Source organism: Strix uralensis, chromosome 2 (genome assembly GCF_047716275.1).
Source record: "Strix uralensis isolate ZFMK-TIS-50842 chromosome 2, bStrUra1, whole genome shotgun sequence".
Lineage (NCBI taxonomy): Eukaryota > Metazoa > Chordata > Aves > Strigiformes > Strigidae > Strix > Strix uralensis.
The window spans coordinates 87,037,864-87,056,944 of record NC_133973.1 but is presented as its reverse complement, the minus strand read 5'-3'; positions in this window follow the sequence as shown (position 1 = coordinate 87,056,944).

Below are 19,081 nucleotides of genomic sequence, written 5' to 3'. Positions count from 1 at the left end.
CTACTTTAAACATGCTATTAATTTCCTTTTAATATTTTGTGTGTGTGTGTTGTCAACACTCTTTAACTGACTTTCATTTTTATGTAGCAAAGCTTCATAACTCTGATGTCTACAGGATGAATTGTGTTCTTGGATTCTTGTACAAAACAGTACTATTGCTTTGGTCAACAGACTGTAAGAAGGTATGACAGACTGCTTCTGCACTGTATGTATCATATGAATCTGTATCAGATTCAGAATCTGAATCATAATGCAGTAGAAGTACGGATTTTTTTTTTTTTTTTTCTTTTCCTTAGGAACTATGTTAATACATATCTCTAGAGAGGGACTAGCTTTTTTGCCTCGAAAGATGGTTATTTAAAGGACATAGGACCATTCCTTTAATGTTAGATATCTGGATAGAAGAGACACTATGAAACTCCACTCAAAGAATCTGCAGAATCATCTTCAACCATTGTAGTACAAGCTTTATATTAAATCCCCTCTGAGTCCCTTGAGAGCTGTGCATATCCTGCACACATCCTTGCAATCACAGTGATGTGACTTACAGGGCATCCAGCCATACTCTAGTAGGCTATTCATCAGGTGTTCCATTTTATACTGCTTCCTTCCTTTCCCTCTTCCTTCAGGTTCAGACTGAAAAACAAATGTTATAATTCAAAACAGGCATTGAGTGGTGAAGCAGTGAAGAACAGGATTGTGTATGATGGTCTGCTATATATTCCTCGGAGAGATAAAATTCAACCTAAATCTTCCATCTTGTCTTTGTTAAAGAGGTGATTTCGTTCCATTTGCAAAGAACTACGCATTTCTCTAAAATATCCTGTATGTCTATGAATGACAAAATATGGCCCATTATACTACCTTATTTTTTAAACTTGTGAATATTCTCTTCTCAAACTAAAAAAAAAAAAAGAAAAGATTTTTTTGTGGAACAGAGAGAAGTCTTCAAAGCAAAATTAAAATCAAAATGCTGTTTTTCTTGTGATAGTCATTATTATAGTAACTACTAGTAAGTATGATAACAATCATTACAGAAATTCTATTACCACATAAATATGCAGATTATATCAGAATAGATCTTTTATTTATTAATTTAAATTTTGATTAAACATTCAGAAAATTCTTTTCTCTGAAGACATAAATAGGGAAAAAATACCCCATGATACTGTGAAACCATTGCTTTAAACACTGAAAATGCTATGGAAACTTTTTTGTCTTAGGGGCTTCAGTTCAACCATGTGGCTACATTTGAAGTACTTGAATCATAATATCAAATGAACAGTTATGAGCTACTTAAAAATATAATTGTGTTGTGGGCCTTAAAGACCATCTGGACTGAAAGAGCAGATTGAGAAAGTAATTTAGGTTCCTGATAGAGTCAGGAAATGAGTGTCAGCAAGGTCCAGCAAGCCTCTTAGTTTGAGGATTGGAGAATCAAGCTTTCAGAGTTCCCCCTGCTACACCTTGATACAGTTTGGGTGCAGTGTTAGTGACTACTGTTGCAGTACTAAAAATATCAGGGACATAATTCTGGCTTCAATTCAGCTGGAGTCAAGAAACCACACTAAATGTTGTCCACACCCTGTGAAGCAGTATGCTGTTTTAGGGTACAATGAATCTGTCCCAAGATCATTTAGATCTTTAGCTGATGTCTTGATTTTAAATCAGCAGTAAGGAAGCAGCATGACTCTACAACCCTGTAGATAGATCTGTCATTGGGAGATGAAGTTATAGGCCTTGATCAAAGGAATGTTTTTATATTTAATGAGGAAACACTGTAATAATCCCAGAAGCAGAGAATTCATCCTAATCCTTTATCTGAGCTCTTCAACATGAGGCTTCTGAGTCAAACACACATACATATATATGTCTTCTTTCTCTTCTCCTAATCTGCTGCTGCTTTCCCACACCTCTATCTTGCCACTGCCCCTCAATACTTTTCCACAGAAAAAAACTGTGAAAATAAGATGAGAAAAAATTATATGCCACTTTGCTGATGAACACTTTAATGACTGAGATATCACATAATAACCATGACATAATACCACCCTTACGGTGTCATGCAGGTGTTCAAAGAACTCCTTTGCATCTGAGGGTGAGGCTGCCAAGCTATGAATTGCCAGTGGTAAGAAACACCACAGAGTACCAATAAAACAGAAGGGTAAGGTTAAAGACATATTCAGTATTGCTATTAGCCATCCCTCTGTTATTTCTGACTTATCATGCCATTGTCTCAATTCTTTTACATTGATAACCAGGTTGTGCAATTGGAAAATGAACAAGGAAAGATCCATAACTTTAAATTTCTTGTTGAAAAGTTAATTTTTTGGATGCACATTATCATATTCTTATATATATTTTTGTATATATAAAGAGAATAGAATTCTCTTATTTGAAGAAATACTTTTAATAGGACAGGGCAGATGGGAATATATTTTACTATTTTGATCTTTCCTGTAGATTAAAAATGAGAATATAAATTTCACTGTGTGGGTTTTGATATCTAAATCTGTTTGAGGTCTTCCTTCATCCTTGGTTACCTATATAGTCAGTAAAGATGTGGTCAATATAGTTAGTGTAGTCAAGGGCATGATTCTTCTTATTCTAAAGTAGATATCTAAACCAAGTTAAATGAGCCATTACCTGAAAATGCTTTTTTCCTTTTTCTTGTCTATAAAGGAAGACAGCCTACTGTGACCTTTATCTTCAGACATCTATTCTGTAGTCATCTAAAGTCTGATTAGTGTAATCACACTCACAACATTTGAATAGCTAAATTTACATAAGTTTAATACTGTTTCTTCTTTTTCCATTCAATGTTCTTGAGTATTCTTTTCTAATTTTTCACTTTATTAGGTACTAGCTATGGAATGAGACAGGGAGAAGATTAATGGACCAGAAATCAGAGTAACCAAAGCTATAGAAGACAGAGGAATATGTCTAGATTTGTCACATGGCCTATTTAATAATAATCAAATTACTTTCAGATAGCTAAATCTTAAACTTTAAAGATGAGATTTGAAAAGTTGGAGTTAAAAACTTGTAAAAAAACTTGTAAAAAAAAAAAATAAGAGAGACACTCCAGAGAAAACAGATCTGTAAAGCTGTCAACACAAGCCAAAAAGGGAAAGCACTGCAGGTATATAAACATGCCAGTAGAAACCTTGGAGATTTCTCTCATTTGGAGTTCTGTCTAGTAAGAATCTGAGTTCCACATGGTGAACACCCACGCAGTCAATGTGATACTTCTTTTACTTGCATGAAAGATTCTTCTATTGAAGAAAAAAAGTCAGTTAAATCTAGTCTCAAAGTAGAACTATTATTACTACACTTTCTTATTATAAACTTAATAGAACTTTGTAAATGAAGCGCTGCTTAATTCTCTCTCATCATTGTATGGTTCTTTGCAAGGTAAGGGGTAAAAAACTGTTTTAAGCAGAACACAATAAACCAGAGAATGTTAAATTAAACTTTTACTTTATCTAAATACTAAAATCTGATTTTTCTTCTCTGGAATGTGTTCTTAATACTATAGAAGAGTAATGACTATCTGTAGGGGACTGCTGTATTTGTGAGTCTGTGTCAGGCCCTGAAATATTGCAGCCAGCCATTAGGTATCAGGATACGGCTTCTTCCCATCATGCATCACATCATCATGAATTATTAAGCATTATTATTAAAACATTGATCTTGTGTCTATGCAGTGTGTGCTAAGAGACTGGATATAAGTCAGCTTAAGAAAATATTAGCATGCAGGCATTATTTTCAGCTAACTTCCTCTCTATAATCCTTTTAACCATATATCAATCAAGCACTCTGATTAGCCATGCCAAATGTTCCAAAGCAAGAAATAAGAGAGTAGAAATAAGAACAACCTGTCTAGTGCAACTTTACAGATCAAATGATTTTGAGATCATTCTGTTAGTGATGACATCCTTAGGCAAATTAAAAATAAACTAAAAAAAGCCCCAGACAAACCCTAAATGAAAAATGAAAAAAAAAAAAAAAAAAAAGTTTTCCTTGAAATTAAGTTCTGCTCACACTTTGAAGAAATTTCTGTGTTCAGTTTGGTGTAATGGCCTTTTTCTGTAGCAAGTTAAATAACTCCTGATGAGCTACAGATCTTCCATTTGTTAGCAATGCTTATTAAATTAAGAGTTTAGATCAGGAATAATAGTTTTACATGAAAACGCCTACAGCCAAACTGTCAAAACTTTTGCTATGATCTTGCAATCACAGTTGATTAGCCATAATCGGCCTATAACTTTAGCAACAAAGGAGATCATTTGCTGAATCATACAGATACTAAACAATTTGCATAAAGATGAGAAAATGTTCTTTAACTTATGGAGTATTGAATAACTTTTCTAAAGACTGTTTAGTTTTTCATAATACTAGAAAATTACTGTTTTCTGTCCTCAGGTTTTACTATTGAATACAATGTATTTTTCTAACTGAATAATGCAGTCTTAGTTATAGAGAAGTAAAATCGGGAGTCAGGCTACAAAATATGCAAACTGTGTGATAATTTTTTTTCAAACTAATGCATTCTATCTATATTTGAGATCAAATCCAGATGACTTTCCTCCCCAGGCTTAACCAAACATCTCATCAAGATTCCATTTTGCCTCTTACAGACAAGCATAAGAAATTAAAATAAATCTAATACATACTTGAAAGATGTTGTTTTTACAAAGGTTTGAAGACAGAAGTTTGGATACAGGAAAGCAGAGAATAGCTGTCATTTTTTCATGACATGCCCAGAGGACATTTAAGAAATGGCATTTACCACGGAAACTATTTACTGGCAGAACATGGAAAACAATAGGACAGAAGAAAAATTAAAGTTATGCTTATTCCTAATCGGTAAGGCACTCATATTAGTAGAAGATATGTATTCTGGTACTTTCAATTTTTAGGAAGTCTAATATTCACGTAATGCAAAAATATACATAAATATATGTACATTTCCATCATTCTCATAGGAAGAAAAGTATAAATATTGCCTTTGTGTTAATGTAATGTCTACTTTGGCTTTTATTTTAGGCTAATCTTTCAAAATACCTTTGAATAGCAGGAAGATTTTTTTTTTTTTTTAAATTCCAATATACACACCACAAAAATATAGAGAGAATTTGCTCTTCACAGAATCACAAAATCACAGAATCATCTAGGTTGGAAAAGACCTTGAAGATCATCCAGTCCAACTGTTAACCTAACACTGACCGTTCTCAACTACACCATGTCCCTAAGCGCTATGTCAACCTGACTCTTAAACACCTCCAGGGATGGGGACTCCACCACCTCCCTGGGCAGCCCATTCCAATGCCTAACAACCCGTTCTGTAAAGAAATGCTTCCTAATATCCAGTCTAAACCTTCCCTGGCACAACTTGAGGCCATTCCCTCTTGTCCTATCACTTATTACTTGGTTAAAGAGACTCATCCCCAGCTCTCTGCAACCTCCTTTCAGGTAGCTGTAGAGGGCGATGAGGTCTCCCCTCAGCCTCCTCTTCTCCAGACTAAAGAACCCCAGTTCCCTCAGCCGCTCCTCATAAGACATGTGTTCCAGACCCTTCACCAGCTTCGTTGCCCTTCTTTGGACACACTCAAGTGATTCAATGTCCTTTCTGTAGTGAGGGGCCCAAAACTGAACACAGGAATCGAGGTGCGGCCTCACCAGTGCCAAGTACAGAGGTAAGATCACTTCCCTGTCCCTGCTGGCCACGCTATTTCTGACCCAAACCAGGATGCCATTGGCCTTCTTGTCCACCTGGGCACACTGCTGGCTCATGTTCAGCAGGCTGTCAATCAACACCCCCAGGTCCCTCTCTGACTGGCAGCTCTCCAGACACTCCTCCCCAAGCCTGTAGCGTTGCTTTGGGGTTGTTGTGGCCAAAGTGCAGCACCCGGCATTTGGCCTTATTGAAGCTCATACAGCTGGGCTTAGCCCATCGCTCCAGCCTGTCCAGATCTCTCTGCAGAGCCTCCCTACCCTCGAGCAGATCAATACTCCCACTGAACTTGGTGTCATCTGCAAAGTTACTGAGGGTGCAGTCGATCCCCTCATGTAGATCATCAATAAAGACATTAAACAGGAGTGGCCCCAAAACTGAGCCCTGGTGGACACCACTCGTGACTGACCACCAACCGGATTGAAGTCTGTTCACCACAATTCTTTTGGCCTGGCCATCCAGCCAGTTTTTTACCCAGCGAAGCGTGTGCCCATCCAAGCCGAGAGCAGCCAGTTTCACCAGGAGAATGCTGTGGGAAATGGTGTCAAAGGCCTTAGTGAGGTCAAGATAAACAACATCCACAGCTTTTCCCTCATCCAATAAGCAGGTCACCCTGTTGTAGAAGGAGATCAGGTTTGTCAGGCAGGACTTGCCTTTCATAAACCCATGCTGACTAGGCCTGATCCCCTGGTTGTCTGTTATATGGGTTTTAATGGCACTCGAGATGACCTGCTCCATGACCTTCCCTGGCACCGAGGTCAGACTGACAGGTCTATAGTTTCCTGGATCATCCTTTCTGCCTTTCTTGTAGATGGGTGTTACATTTGCCACCCTCCAGTCCAATGGGACCTCCCCAGTTAGCCGTGACTTCAGGTAAATCATGGAAAGCGGCTTGGTGAGCACATCTGCCAACTCTTTCAGCAACCTTGGGTGTAGCCCATCCGGTCCCACAGACTTGTGTGCATCCAAGTGGTGTAGCAGGTCTCTGACCACCTCCTCTTCAACTGTGCTGACCTCATTCTCCTTCCCCTCCCCATGTCCCAGCTCATGACGCTGGGTGTACAATGAACAGCCAGTTCCACTGCTAAAGACTGAGGCAAAGTAGACGTTCAGCACCTCAGCCTCTTCCTCATCCTTAGTTACCATGTTTCCCTATGCATCCAGTAAAGGAAGGAGATTTTCCTTAATCCTCCTTTTGCTGTTAATGAATTTACAGAAACATTTTTTGTTATCCTTAACAGCTGTAGCCAAGTTGAGCTCTAGCTGCACTTTGTCTCTCCTAATGTTCTCCCTGCATAACTTCACTACATCTTTATAGTCTTCATGAGAGACCTGGCCCCTCTTCCAAAAGCAATAGATTCTCCCTTTGTTCTTGAGATCCAGCCAAAGGTCCCTGTTTAGCCAGGCCAGTCTCCTTCCCCGCCTGCTTATTTTTCAGCACATGGGAACAGCCTGCTCCTGTGCCTTTATGACTTTGCTCTTGAAGTATGTCCAGCCTTCCTGGACTCCCATATCCTTCAAGGCAGCCTCCCAAGGGATTTTGTTAATCAGTCTTTTGAACAGGTCAAAGTTTGCCCTGAGGAAGACTAAGGTGGCAGTTTTACTAACCCTTCCCTTTGTTTCTCGAAGGAGAACTCTCTTTCTGTCTTTCCCTTCATTAACAACATCTTCAGTTATTTTTTGCTTCTGTATTACTGAAGGTATTGTACACATAAGTGAGCCTGTAAAGTTACTTTAATCCTGAAGTCCACCAATAGCAAGATTTGTCTTTGACCTTGAAGTTGTAATGATGTGTTCTCAATGCTGTATGTGATTTACAGTACAACACTTAGACAAGTCCTACAGATCATATATCATCTCTGGAAATTATTTTTTAAAAAATTTAAAAGAAAGAAAATATAAGTGACTAAAATTCAATCCAATACCTCTGCCACCTGTTTCTGAATTTTTCTTCCAAATATCAACCTAAAAATATGCATAGAATCAGATAGTAAAATGGGGAAAAACAAAAGTGGTTTAGAAAATTTTAAATTGTTTATATAAATTGAAAACTGTATTTTGAATATTTCAAAGACATTATGACTGCTAATATAGCAATACCTTCATTAAACTCCCTCAACTAGTTCATTTCCAATAACAATTAAATCTTTTGAGGTGGTTAAGGAGAACTCTGAAACCTTGGGATTCAAAATCCAAGGCTTTTGTTGGGGCTATATAAATAATAACTATGTTACACATACTGCTTAAAACATTTACAGATACGCCAGTTTATCCATTGGTATCAGGTAAAATGCAAAGATTAACATTGACTTTATGGATTCTAATGAGAATACATAAAGTTTATATTGTAAAAGTTAAGAATAAGATCTCTGTGCAACATCACTCATTGCTGTGCTTAAATTAATGAGTGAGAACATATCTGAGACTTTAGGAAAAAAGACTGGCTTTTGCAGGAAACTATCAAGAAAGATTCCACAGGAGGCAGCTCTGAAGGAGCTCAGGAAAGCTGGCAGGTCTTCAGGGACAGCATCATCTAAAAACAAGAATGGTCCATACCAATCCTCAGGAAATTCAAGTAGACATATCAAGGGAACAGCTTGTATATGACAAAGCATCAGTGCAAAAGAAATGGTATATGGAAGGTGAAAGCGGAGACAGGCTATAAAGCAGGAATTTAGAAATTTTGCTTGGGCACATAGAAAAGCCAAAGCTCAACTGGAGCAAATGTTTGCAAGTGATGTCAAAGTCAAAAAAAAAAAAAAAAAAACAAACATCAGAAGTTACATTAGTAGTAAAAGGCTGGACAGCTGGACAAGGAAAATGTGCTGTCATTGCTGAATGAAGCAGGTGATGGTGACAATGGAGCCAGATAAAGCTGAGGTACTCTATGCTTCCTTTGCCTCAGTATGAGCTCTCATCAAACCTGCATATGGCACCTAACTGGGGAGACCAATCAATACACAGAAGAGCAGGGCTGCCATCCAGAGGGACCTGGACATTGGAAATTCCAGAAATCCAACAAGGACAAATGCAAAATCCTGTCCCCAGGAAGGAAGATTCTCTGGCAGTGATAGAGTCTGGGCACTGATGGGCTGGGTAGCAGTTCTGGGGAAAAAGCCCTGGCGTACAGCAAGCAGTATACCCAATTAGTAGAAACAGCCAACACTATCCAAGGCTGTGTTAATAGGAGCACAGGCAGTTAGTCAAGAGAAGGGGTATCTACCCTCTTCTCAGCACCCATTAGACCACATCTAGATACAACATCCCAGTGTGGGTCCTGCAATACAGGAAAAAAGACATCAATAAACTGGGGTGAATTCAGCCCATGATGGCTGGGACTGGAGCAGTTGCCTTGTGAGCAAAGACTGAAGGAATGGGGCTTGTTCAGCATGGAGGAGAGAAGGCTGCAGACTGACCTAACAGCAGCTCTGTGGTGTCTACAGGGAGGAAGGTCATCAGTGGGACAGAGTCAGACTTTTCACAGCTTTACATGACAGCCACACAAGGGACAATGGACATAACTCAACAGAGCTGAAATTCAGACTGGATATAATGAAAACTTTTTTCCCCATGAGTTGAGTCGAACTGTGGAGCAGGTTGGCTAAATGGACTAAAGATTTCTTGAGGTTCCTCCCTACCTGAATTGTTCTATAAACCCATGATTCTAAAGAAAATAGAGATTTTTACTTTCACAATTATCACAATCTAAATAATCAGAAAACATATGCGAGTGGATAGGATACTCTGCTCTCATGAACTGAAAGGTTTTTAATCAAAAAACACTGCACAACAAGTAGGTAGAATATATAAGCATATACGTAGTATTCTAGACTATTTTCACTCTAAAAAGGTGCATTCCTCTATGCGTATAAAAGTCCTTAATGTCTTAACTGCACAAACAGACATTTATTTAATCAGCAGATAATGGCTGTACTGCTTATTAACAAAGTCATAAGGAGTCAACTCTTCTTGCTGGAAGTTTCTGGCTTCTAAAGCTTAGCAATGTAGAATTAAGTTATCTGGTAGCAAAAAGATGTTGGTATGATCAAACTAAGGATACTCTAAAAATCATTGTGGTTTTCATTAAGCCTTATTGTATCAGTGGTCATCAAGCGTTTCCAAAAGATGATTAAATAGATTTTGACTTTAACTAATTAGACAATACAGTTTGATTGAATTCCAGTTTATTATTCATAGGCATTGCATGTTGGCAATTTTAGCTCTTCAAGAAAAGCTTAGAGAAGGTTTTTTTGGGTATTGTCTGCCATGGAGTAGTGAGGCTGGGCTGCTCTTAAAGGCAGGGAAGCCAAGGGTGAGAAGCAGCAACTCACTGAGGGGCTCAGTCCCACAGTAAACCACTAGGAGAGCAGGGCTAGGCTGGGGACAATGACTGAGGTCAGCTCAGTGCCTGGAGATCACTAGGCAAGCCTTCACTGACTAGGCAGGCCAAGCCATAAAGTCAAGTCAGCAAGCCAAGTTTTGGGTTAACAAGAAACAGAGCACAGCACAGTATACCTATGACATAGACTCAGGCAAGGACTGAGCCTAAATGTGGCACTCAGACCAACAGGAATAATGTGCATGGATGGAGGTCCAGGGAAGGCATCTGACAGCTCTTCCACAGTATATTAGTTTCCACTTCTCACTGATTTTTCTTGTGACTTAGCTATATTTATACAGGTCTGATACAAGGTGGCACAGCTGTACCAGAGCTGGCCTTCAGTGCAGGTAGCCAAACCCCTGAAAGGAGCAACAACATACTATAGAGAAAGATGGTTATAGACTGGTCAGGTCAGTTAGAGCCTCCTGGTGCACTCCAGACTGGAATTATTTGAAGAAGCTCTATGTGTATCTTGTATGTACACAAGAAGGAAGAAAATAAGGAATCTTTTACAGATGCTTAGAATAATAACAATGTCAGTCTAATAACCATACTTACCTTCAGCTTCTATGGAGTAGTGGAAAAGAGATGAGAAGTCAAACAGGACCACTAAAATGAAGATTTTTGGATTTTGGGGGCCTTTAAGTCCTCTGCGTGAGAATGAATCACCACAATGGGAAAAGTGACTGAAAGCTCTGTTCTAGATATGAGACTTTTGAGCTCTGAAGTATAAAGCCTGTGGGAATCTAGAAACCTTGGATGTTCTGATAAAATATCTTTTCTTATGATTGATTTATTCTGCAGTAATGGAGCAATATTCTGTTTTTAAAAGGTTGTTTATTTCACTGAATTTTCACTCTGTTCACAAGCTCCAAAGGAAAGAATTAGAAGAGAGAGGGATGGTACTGCCCAGGAGGCACAGCTGCTTCTCAAGGAGGTATCATTTGGGTGGGTGGGTGAATGTCCAAATTCTACTCTTGGGATCTAAAGGCAACATACCTGTCATATGAGATTACCACACACCGAGAAAGAATGAAAGATCTCAAAGCTGTTTCCTTAGACTATCGCTGCACTCACTTTAATATTTACATATTCAAGTAGGATATTGAAGTGACCCTAGAAAGCAGGAGAAATTTTTAATAATTAATGGTTTTCTGTATATTATCCCTTATCAAATCCTGGAAAAAATAATTTATTAAACATATCAGTTATATGTTAAAAAAAATTCTTTTCTTTTCATTTACTATTCTTAAGTTTTTGACACATAATTATGACTGGGCAAATAGTTTACATGTTCCCTACCTTTTCTGTGATTTACAGAATCACAGAACCATCTAGGTTGGAAAGGACCTTGAAGATCATCTAGTCCAACCATTAACCTAACATTGGCAGTTCCCAACTACACCATATCCCTAAGCGCTATGTCAACCCGACTCTTAAACACCTCCAGGGATGGGGACTCCACCACCTCCCTGGGCAGCCCATTCCAACGCCTTACGTTCTGTAAAGAAATACTTCCTAATATCTAGTCAAACATTCCCTGGCACAACTTGAAGTCATGACAAGCATAACTCTTGTAATTCTCTTTTACTGAAATACACTCACATTTATGTCCTCTAAGGCTTTCAGCATACATTGTAGAGTGTGCTTCTGTATCAATGTGAACCTTCACTCAAGTCAAGTAGGAATTGCTAACATGAACTTGAAATCAGCCTTTGTGGTCCTTATAGCTTGAATTAGGACCTCCATTATTTTTCTGGAACAGAGTCCAAAACTTTTTAGCCTGCTTATCTGGAATTTCCTAATAACAGGCGTGTAAATCAAACATAAAAGTGATACGAGTACCATAAAAATGAAAATGATGGGTTTGCTATTCTCTTAGTTTCAGCAGCTGATGCCACTTTTAGAAAAAAGGCTTTTGGTTAGCTTCAAAGGCTGTGGGTAGCCTGTTGAAATATTTCAGAATATACAATACAAATTATGGTTCAGAAAAATGGCTTGCAATTTAATTCTGTCAAGGTTGTACCCAAATTACTGTCAAATATGTGTTTGCTGTGGATTATGTGTTTGTTCATTCCCAGAAAGATAAAATGAACCAGCCTTTCAGTGTAGACTTACAGGGCTCTACCAAGCATATTATAAAAAATAAAATGGGAAAAACATGGACTTCTAAGAAGACATGTAAAGATGAAGAAAAGAAATTGAGATTATGTCACAGATATAATATGGAGATACCAGGAAATATTAATACACAATTTGAGGAATGATCAAAAAGAATATGCAATTTATATAACATATTAAATGCAAAGGTTTACTAATCAGGACAAAGGGGAACAAAATACAAAATAGTTGAAGTGGACAGCATGAGCTCCAATTGCTTCTATTTAAGGAAGTTTAGAATCAAAAAATGTGTCTAACCTTCTCAAATAACTGACTGATTTATACATGTTTAGTGCAATGCAATGTGTTTAATGACAAAAGGAAACAAATTAACATCCATACCCGCAGATTCAATGAAATATACTGGAAGAAGATGAAGAGTGTGCTTTAGCCTGAAAACCATCACCATCTCTTTTACCTTCTATTTGCTAATATTATTAGCTGTCTTCCGGATCACAAATTTGTCTTTATGATCTGAGCCAATAAGCCTCTTACCCAAGTAGAAACCAAGTATAGCACAAATAAACCCCATCAATCTTTGGGGTGTTTTTTTCTCTCTTACTGAAATAAAATTAGGCTTTCTGACTGACATGAAGTCTGTTGGAACAATTCCTGTTGGATGATTTATAAAATTTGTATCAAAGAAAATCCAAATTGGACTCTGATTTCTTTTAAAATCTGACTTTTAGGAATTACAAATGATCCATAATTTCTCGTAGAAAGTAAATATTTATAGCAGTGATTCTGAAATTAAGTAACTTAAAATATGACAGTTCAATAAACATGTAAAACAGTAAATATGCCAAATAAAGTGAAATATGACAAGTCTGGACAGGAATCAATCTGTAGAAACAATTTTTCTCCTTTTTTTTTAATTTTTAAAAGTATTTTGCATTATAACTCCTTTGAAATATTTTTTTCCCAACAATTAAATACTTTTTTTGGTCTCATAAATCCTTTTTTTCTATTTGACAGCATTTTTACATAGTTCTGAAAATATGTTAATGAGAAGTCATCTATTTTTCTGCCAATATAGCTTTAAAATAATCTGCATAATTAGTAGATCTGTGTAAAGGGGTTGATATATAAACGGTTGATATTGTTAAATTCAAATGCAAATATGCATATGCAGGAAATACTTAGTTCCTTTGCATATAAGAATAAACGCCTTGCTTGTTGAGTCAGAAGCATTACCAAAATCTCCCAGCAATGGCACTTAAACATATTTCTGAAGCACTGCATAAACTTTGCCACCCTAAAAGGGAAAAAAATAATCTGAAATCCATAGAAAAAGATTAAAAATGGTCTTATTGCCAAAGCTACTGTAGTCACGCATAATGCACACCCAGTTTGGGGTTGGGTTTTTTGTGGGGTTTTTTTACTTTATTATTTATATTAGAAAATATACAGCAAAGAGCATAAATATGGATGTACCATGTGATGATGTGCAGACATACAGACATTTATTTTATTTTAATGGCCTTTGAAAATCATCTAAAAATTGTATACTGATCTTCATGATAATATGTTCCACTGTGTAATATTGCTAACATCCATATTTCATGAGTACAATTTATGTTGGGAAGAATGATGCCTTTATTTACATTTTCAGTCCTCCAAAGAGAATGATTGTGCTTCTGTCAGCCTTTTATGTCAATTTTCTTCTCTGCATCTTTTATGAAGGTTTATTTTTTTCCAGTGGGTTTCCTTTCTCCATATTGAAATTGATTTAGAAAGGTTGAATGATGCCTGACTCATTGAAAACAGTAGCTAAAGGTTATGTAGCTAATTTCAATATACACAAATAATTACAACAATTTCAGACATGTCTCCAAACATCCTTGAGATTTCAAGAATTAGGCATTTCAGGAAAGGTCTAAAATTAATAAGATGAGTTTTCCAATATCAAACTTTATGTATCTTTAATTCCAAAGTGAAATCCATGACTTCTGAATTTACACACTCAGCATTATAATTATGCAATTTTATCCATATATGTCAATTTCTGCTTATCCAGTGTTATTGAAAGCATCTCAGTTTACCTTCTACACAAGTAGTGATATATATTGGAAAAACTGGAAGGTGAAATATAATCCATAATTAATAATTGTAGCTGTTAGAAATCCTAAATATTCATAAAGTCCACAGTCAGATAAGTAATTTATGAACGCATTGGTCAATCTAAATTTTCATTAATTCATTAATCTAGGGATTCTAGATACTGACAAAATGGAATTCATCTTCATAACAACATTTTCTGAATTAGAATTACTCCACCATGACAGATGTCTATGCTGTAAAAGGTGGTATACCTGCAGCTTGCAAGGATTGTTCCTTAGTGCCAGTGTGAGTTCAGTGTGATGTTTGCAGGAGTGAGAGGATTGGTATATCATGAAACTGTATTCCCATCACTTCCCACAGAGTCATGGAAAGAGGAAGAGGGAGAAGGGAAGGGAAGGGAAGGGAAGGGAAGGGAAGGGAAGGGAAGGGAAGGGAAGGGAAGGGAAGGGAAGGGAAGGGAAGGGAAGGGAAGGGAAGGGAAGGGAAGGGAAGGGAAGGGAAGGGAAGGGAAGGGAAGGGAAGGGAAGGGAAGGGAAGGGAAGGGAAGGGAAGGGAAGGGAAGGGAAGGGAAGGGAAGGGAAGGGAAGGGAAGGGAAGGGAAGGGAAGGGAAGGGAAGGGAAGGGAAGGGAAGGGAAGGGAAGGGAAGGGAAGGGAAGGGAAGGGAGAAGGGAAAAGGAAACAAGAAAAAAGGGGAAAAAGGGGGAAAAAGGGGACAAAGGGGAAAAGGGGGGAAAAGGGGAAAAAAGAAAGGGGAAAAATGAAGAAAGGAAAAGGAAAACAGAAAAAAAGAAAAAGGGAAGAAAAGGTGACAGGAAAAAAGAAAAACAATAGGGAAAATGGCAGAAGGAAAAAAGGAAAAAAGAAAGAGGAACAGTTCTGAAATTTCTGTAAAGTATCTGAAACATGGCTAAAGCCATGCAGAAATTGTAAAGATAGCTCTAAACAACTCTCTTCTGTCCTTTTCTTTCACCCCTTTTCACCCAACAATTATGATATGATAATAAACCTGAGTCAACATTTGCAATTAATGAATAAATGAGTTACGCAGTAGACTACATTGAGAACTAAAGACTCTTACTTGCTTACTTGATTTGACTGTGTCTGTAGTTTTTCAACTACTTCTTTGTCATATAGCTGTCTCCATTATTCTAGAAAAGCTTGTTTTGGTTTGTTTTTCTGTCTCTCTTGAAAAAGAGAATTCTGGGTATAGCTAAAAAAAAATCTACAATCTATTTTAAAACAAAGCAGTAAATCAATACATTGGTTACCTTTGCCATTCTAATAAACTGTACCATCACACTCTATTTGTACAAGAGTCTCTTTTGTATCTTTCTTTCTTTCTTTTTTTTTTTTTTTTAAATAAACCTTTGAGCTCCTAATATTTTGTTTGCAAAATCTACCTCTTCTTTTAAGGTTGAAATACACACAGAAGGAAATAATGACCTAATTAAACTAGACATAAAGTAGAAGATGCTAGTAGCTGGTTGTCTTTGCAGTTAAACAAATAATTTTTAAATTTTACTTTATTAGCCCTGAACTGAAGTAACTAATTTATACTTATTATTTATTATTACTTATTACTTATATTTGTATATTACTTATTATTAGTAATAAATCAAATGTTATTTGTATGCATAAAAATATGGAGATCCTCATTAGTACCATTAAAATAGGAATGACAACCTAAGAAAGATTTAACTATTTATACCAGTTCAAAACATGTGTTATTGTCACTATTCTGATTTCCACTAAATTTCAAATCACACAAAAACTAGGCTTAAACACAACCTACTGTAAAATAGAGTTTAATATTTCATGAATAGATATGGCTGCCTGACATTTTCTGCTACAAGTCCTTTTTAAAATTGATCAGAGTTTTTGGGCTTTTTTTGCTGTTTGTTTTCCTTAGTATTCAACTAGAAAAAATTCAGTTATTTCATAGAATCATAGAATCATAGAATGGTTGGGATTGGAAGGCACCTTAAAGATCATCTTGTTCCAACCCCTCTGCCATGGGCAGGGACATCTTCCACTAGGTCAGGTTGCTCAAAGCCCCATCCAGCCTTGCCTTGAACACTTCCAGGGAGGGGACATCCACAACATCTCCAGGAAACCTCTTCCAGTGACACACCACTCTAATAGTGAAGAACTTCTTCTTTACATCTAATCTAAATCTACCCTCTTTCAGTTTAAAACCATAACCCCTTACCCTATCACTACATGCCTTTGTAAAAGTCCCTCTCCATCTTTTTTGCAGGCCCCATTTAAATACTGGAGGGCTATAAGGTCTTCCCAGAACCTTCTCTTCTCCAGGCTGAATAATCCCATCTCTCTCAGCCTGTCCTCATAAAGGAGGTGCTCCAGCCTTCTGATCATCTTCATGGCCCTCCTCTGGACCCACTCAAGCAGGTCCATGTTCTTCTTATGTTGGCGGCCCCAGAGCTGGACACAGTACTCCAGGTGGGGTCTCACAAGAGAAGAGTAGAGAGGCAGAATCACCTCCCCCAGCTTGCTGGCAACACTTCTCTTGATGCAGCCCAGGATACAGTTGGCTTTCTGGGCTGCAAGCAAACATTGCTGGCTCATATTCAGTTTTCCATCCACCAATACCCCCAAGTCCTCTGGCGCAATGCTGCTCTCAATCCACTCATCACCCAGCTTGTACTTGGGTATGGGATTGCCTTGACCCATGTGCAGGACCTTGCACTTGGCCTTGTTGAACTTCATGAGGTTTTCACAGGCCCACCTCTTAAGCCTGTCAATGTGCCTCTGGATGGCATTCCTTCCCTCCAGCATTTTGACCACACCACACAACTTGGTGTTGTGGACAAAGATGTGGAACAACACTGGTCCAAATACTGAACCCTGAGGAGGCCCACTTGATCTCCACTTGGATATCAAGCTGTTGACCACAACTCTTTGAGTGATACATCCAGCCAATGCCGTATCCACTGAGTGGTCCATCTGTCAAATCCACGTCTCTCCAATTTAGAGACAAAGATGTCATGCAGGACAGTGTCCAATGCTTTGTACAAGTCCAGGCAGATGACGTCAGTTGCTCTTCCTTTATCCACCAGGACTGTAACTTCATCATAGAAGGCCACCAAATTTGTCCAGCATGATTTTTCCTTAGTGAAGATATGTTGGCTGTCACAAATCACCTCTTTATTTTCCATGTGTCCTAGCATAGTTTCCAGGAGGATCTGCTCCATGATTTTGCCATAGTGTCTTTGTGTTCTCACTAAGAAAAAAAGTCTCAAATAATTGGTGAATGGATTTAATACACTAAAATGGGATAATATGTGCAGCAAGATGCCTGATTTTTATTTTTTTTCTGGTAAAGCAGCTGAAATACATTTATTTGAAACTGTCAGATGATTCTTTGAGCACTTTCTGTGCTCTCCGCTCTCATATGTTCTGATCAAACTGTAAAACTACACCCATACTATTAAAAAAAAGTAAAAAAAAAAGAAAAAAAAGAGCCATACCCATGCAGCTAGGCTGAGTACCTGATCCCATTCTTTCATTCTGTTTTTATGCATTTTTAGCATGCTCCCTGGCATGGTTTGGCTCACACCAACCAGTGATCTATGAGATTGTGCCTAGGCACAGCTCAAGTGGTCAAAGCCATCCAAGACCACGCCCGTTGGGTGATATCGTTGAGTCAATACATTTGGTCCATTTCACCTTGCTCAATCTTGTAACATTATTTCAGGAAATTTTATTTACAAAACATCTTGCATATCCTCTAGCTCGCACAGATCATGCCTCAGGTAGTTCAGTCTCACTCCTTATAACCACCATTTGATGGGTTGTAACACAGCCCTCACAATTTTTCAATTCTTTGTACTGAAAATGGCAAAGACTGTGCAAGGACCCCTTGGGTAACAGATGGGGCTTAGGTGCTGTCCATGGCCACCTGCTGTACAGTGTTGAAGTAGTCAGCGTTTACTCATCCTCAGGGCCAGACTGCAGTGTCTGTTATGTCTCTGTAATAGTCATAGTCTTAGCAGTTGTCATGGAGCTCAGCAAAACTTCACTGATGCCTTTTCTCTAGCCAAAAATCATTTTGATAGCATGTTCACCATCTTATTACTAAGCAAGATGCAAAGTGTGGGTGGGAAGGAGAAAAGGACAAACTCAAATGCAAGGGGCCAAGAAGCAGAGAAATGCTGAATGTTAAAATAGGAGTAGAAGGAGAAGAAGGGCTGAAAGAGCAGAACAGAAAAGTGAACCATGGAGGAGGTCTGCTTGAGCTGCTCTTTGAACAGATAAAATGTTATAAACCACTAAATATACTGAAAATGGACTGTAGGCATATCAAGTGGGATCATCCAGAGTTAATGGACATTTGGATATTCTAGTATTAAGCTCCTTGTATCTCAGATGGGTATAATAGTATTATCCTTCCTCAAAGTAATGTTGTAATGTCTAGTAACTGGCTAAATAGCTAGCTATTTTGTGCATATATTCTATTCTTTGTCCTTTGGCCAGAATTGTCTCAGGGAAAAAAGAAAAATTAAATGGTTGTATAATTGTACAACAACAATTGTATCATAACACATACATCAGTCAGCTGAAACCAAAGCTGTACAGGAAATTCTACTCTGATATTGTTTGTTTTTTGAGTATTTGGCTTTATATGGCTGTCAGAGGTCTGTTTTCCATCCCTTTATCCCATCTACACACAGTAAAAGATTTAGTTTCTCATTTATATATATATTTTTTTATATGTGAGAGG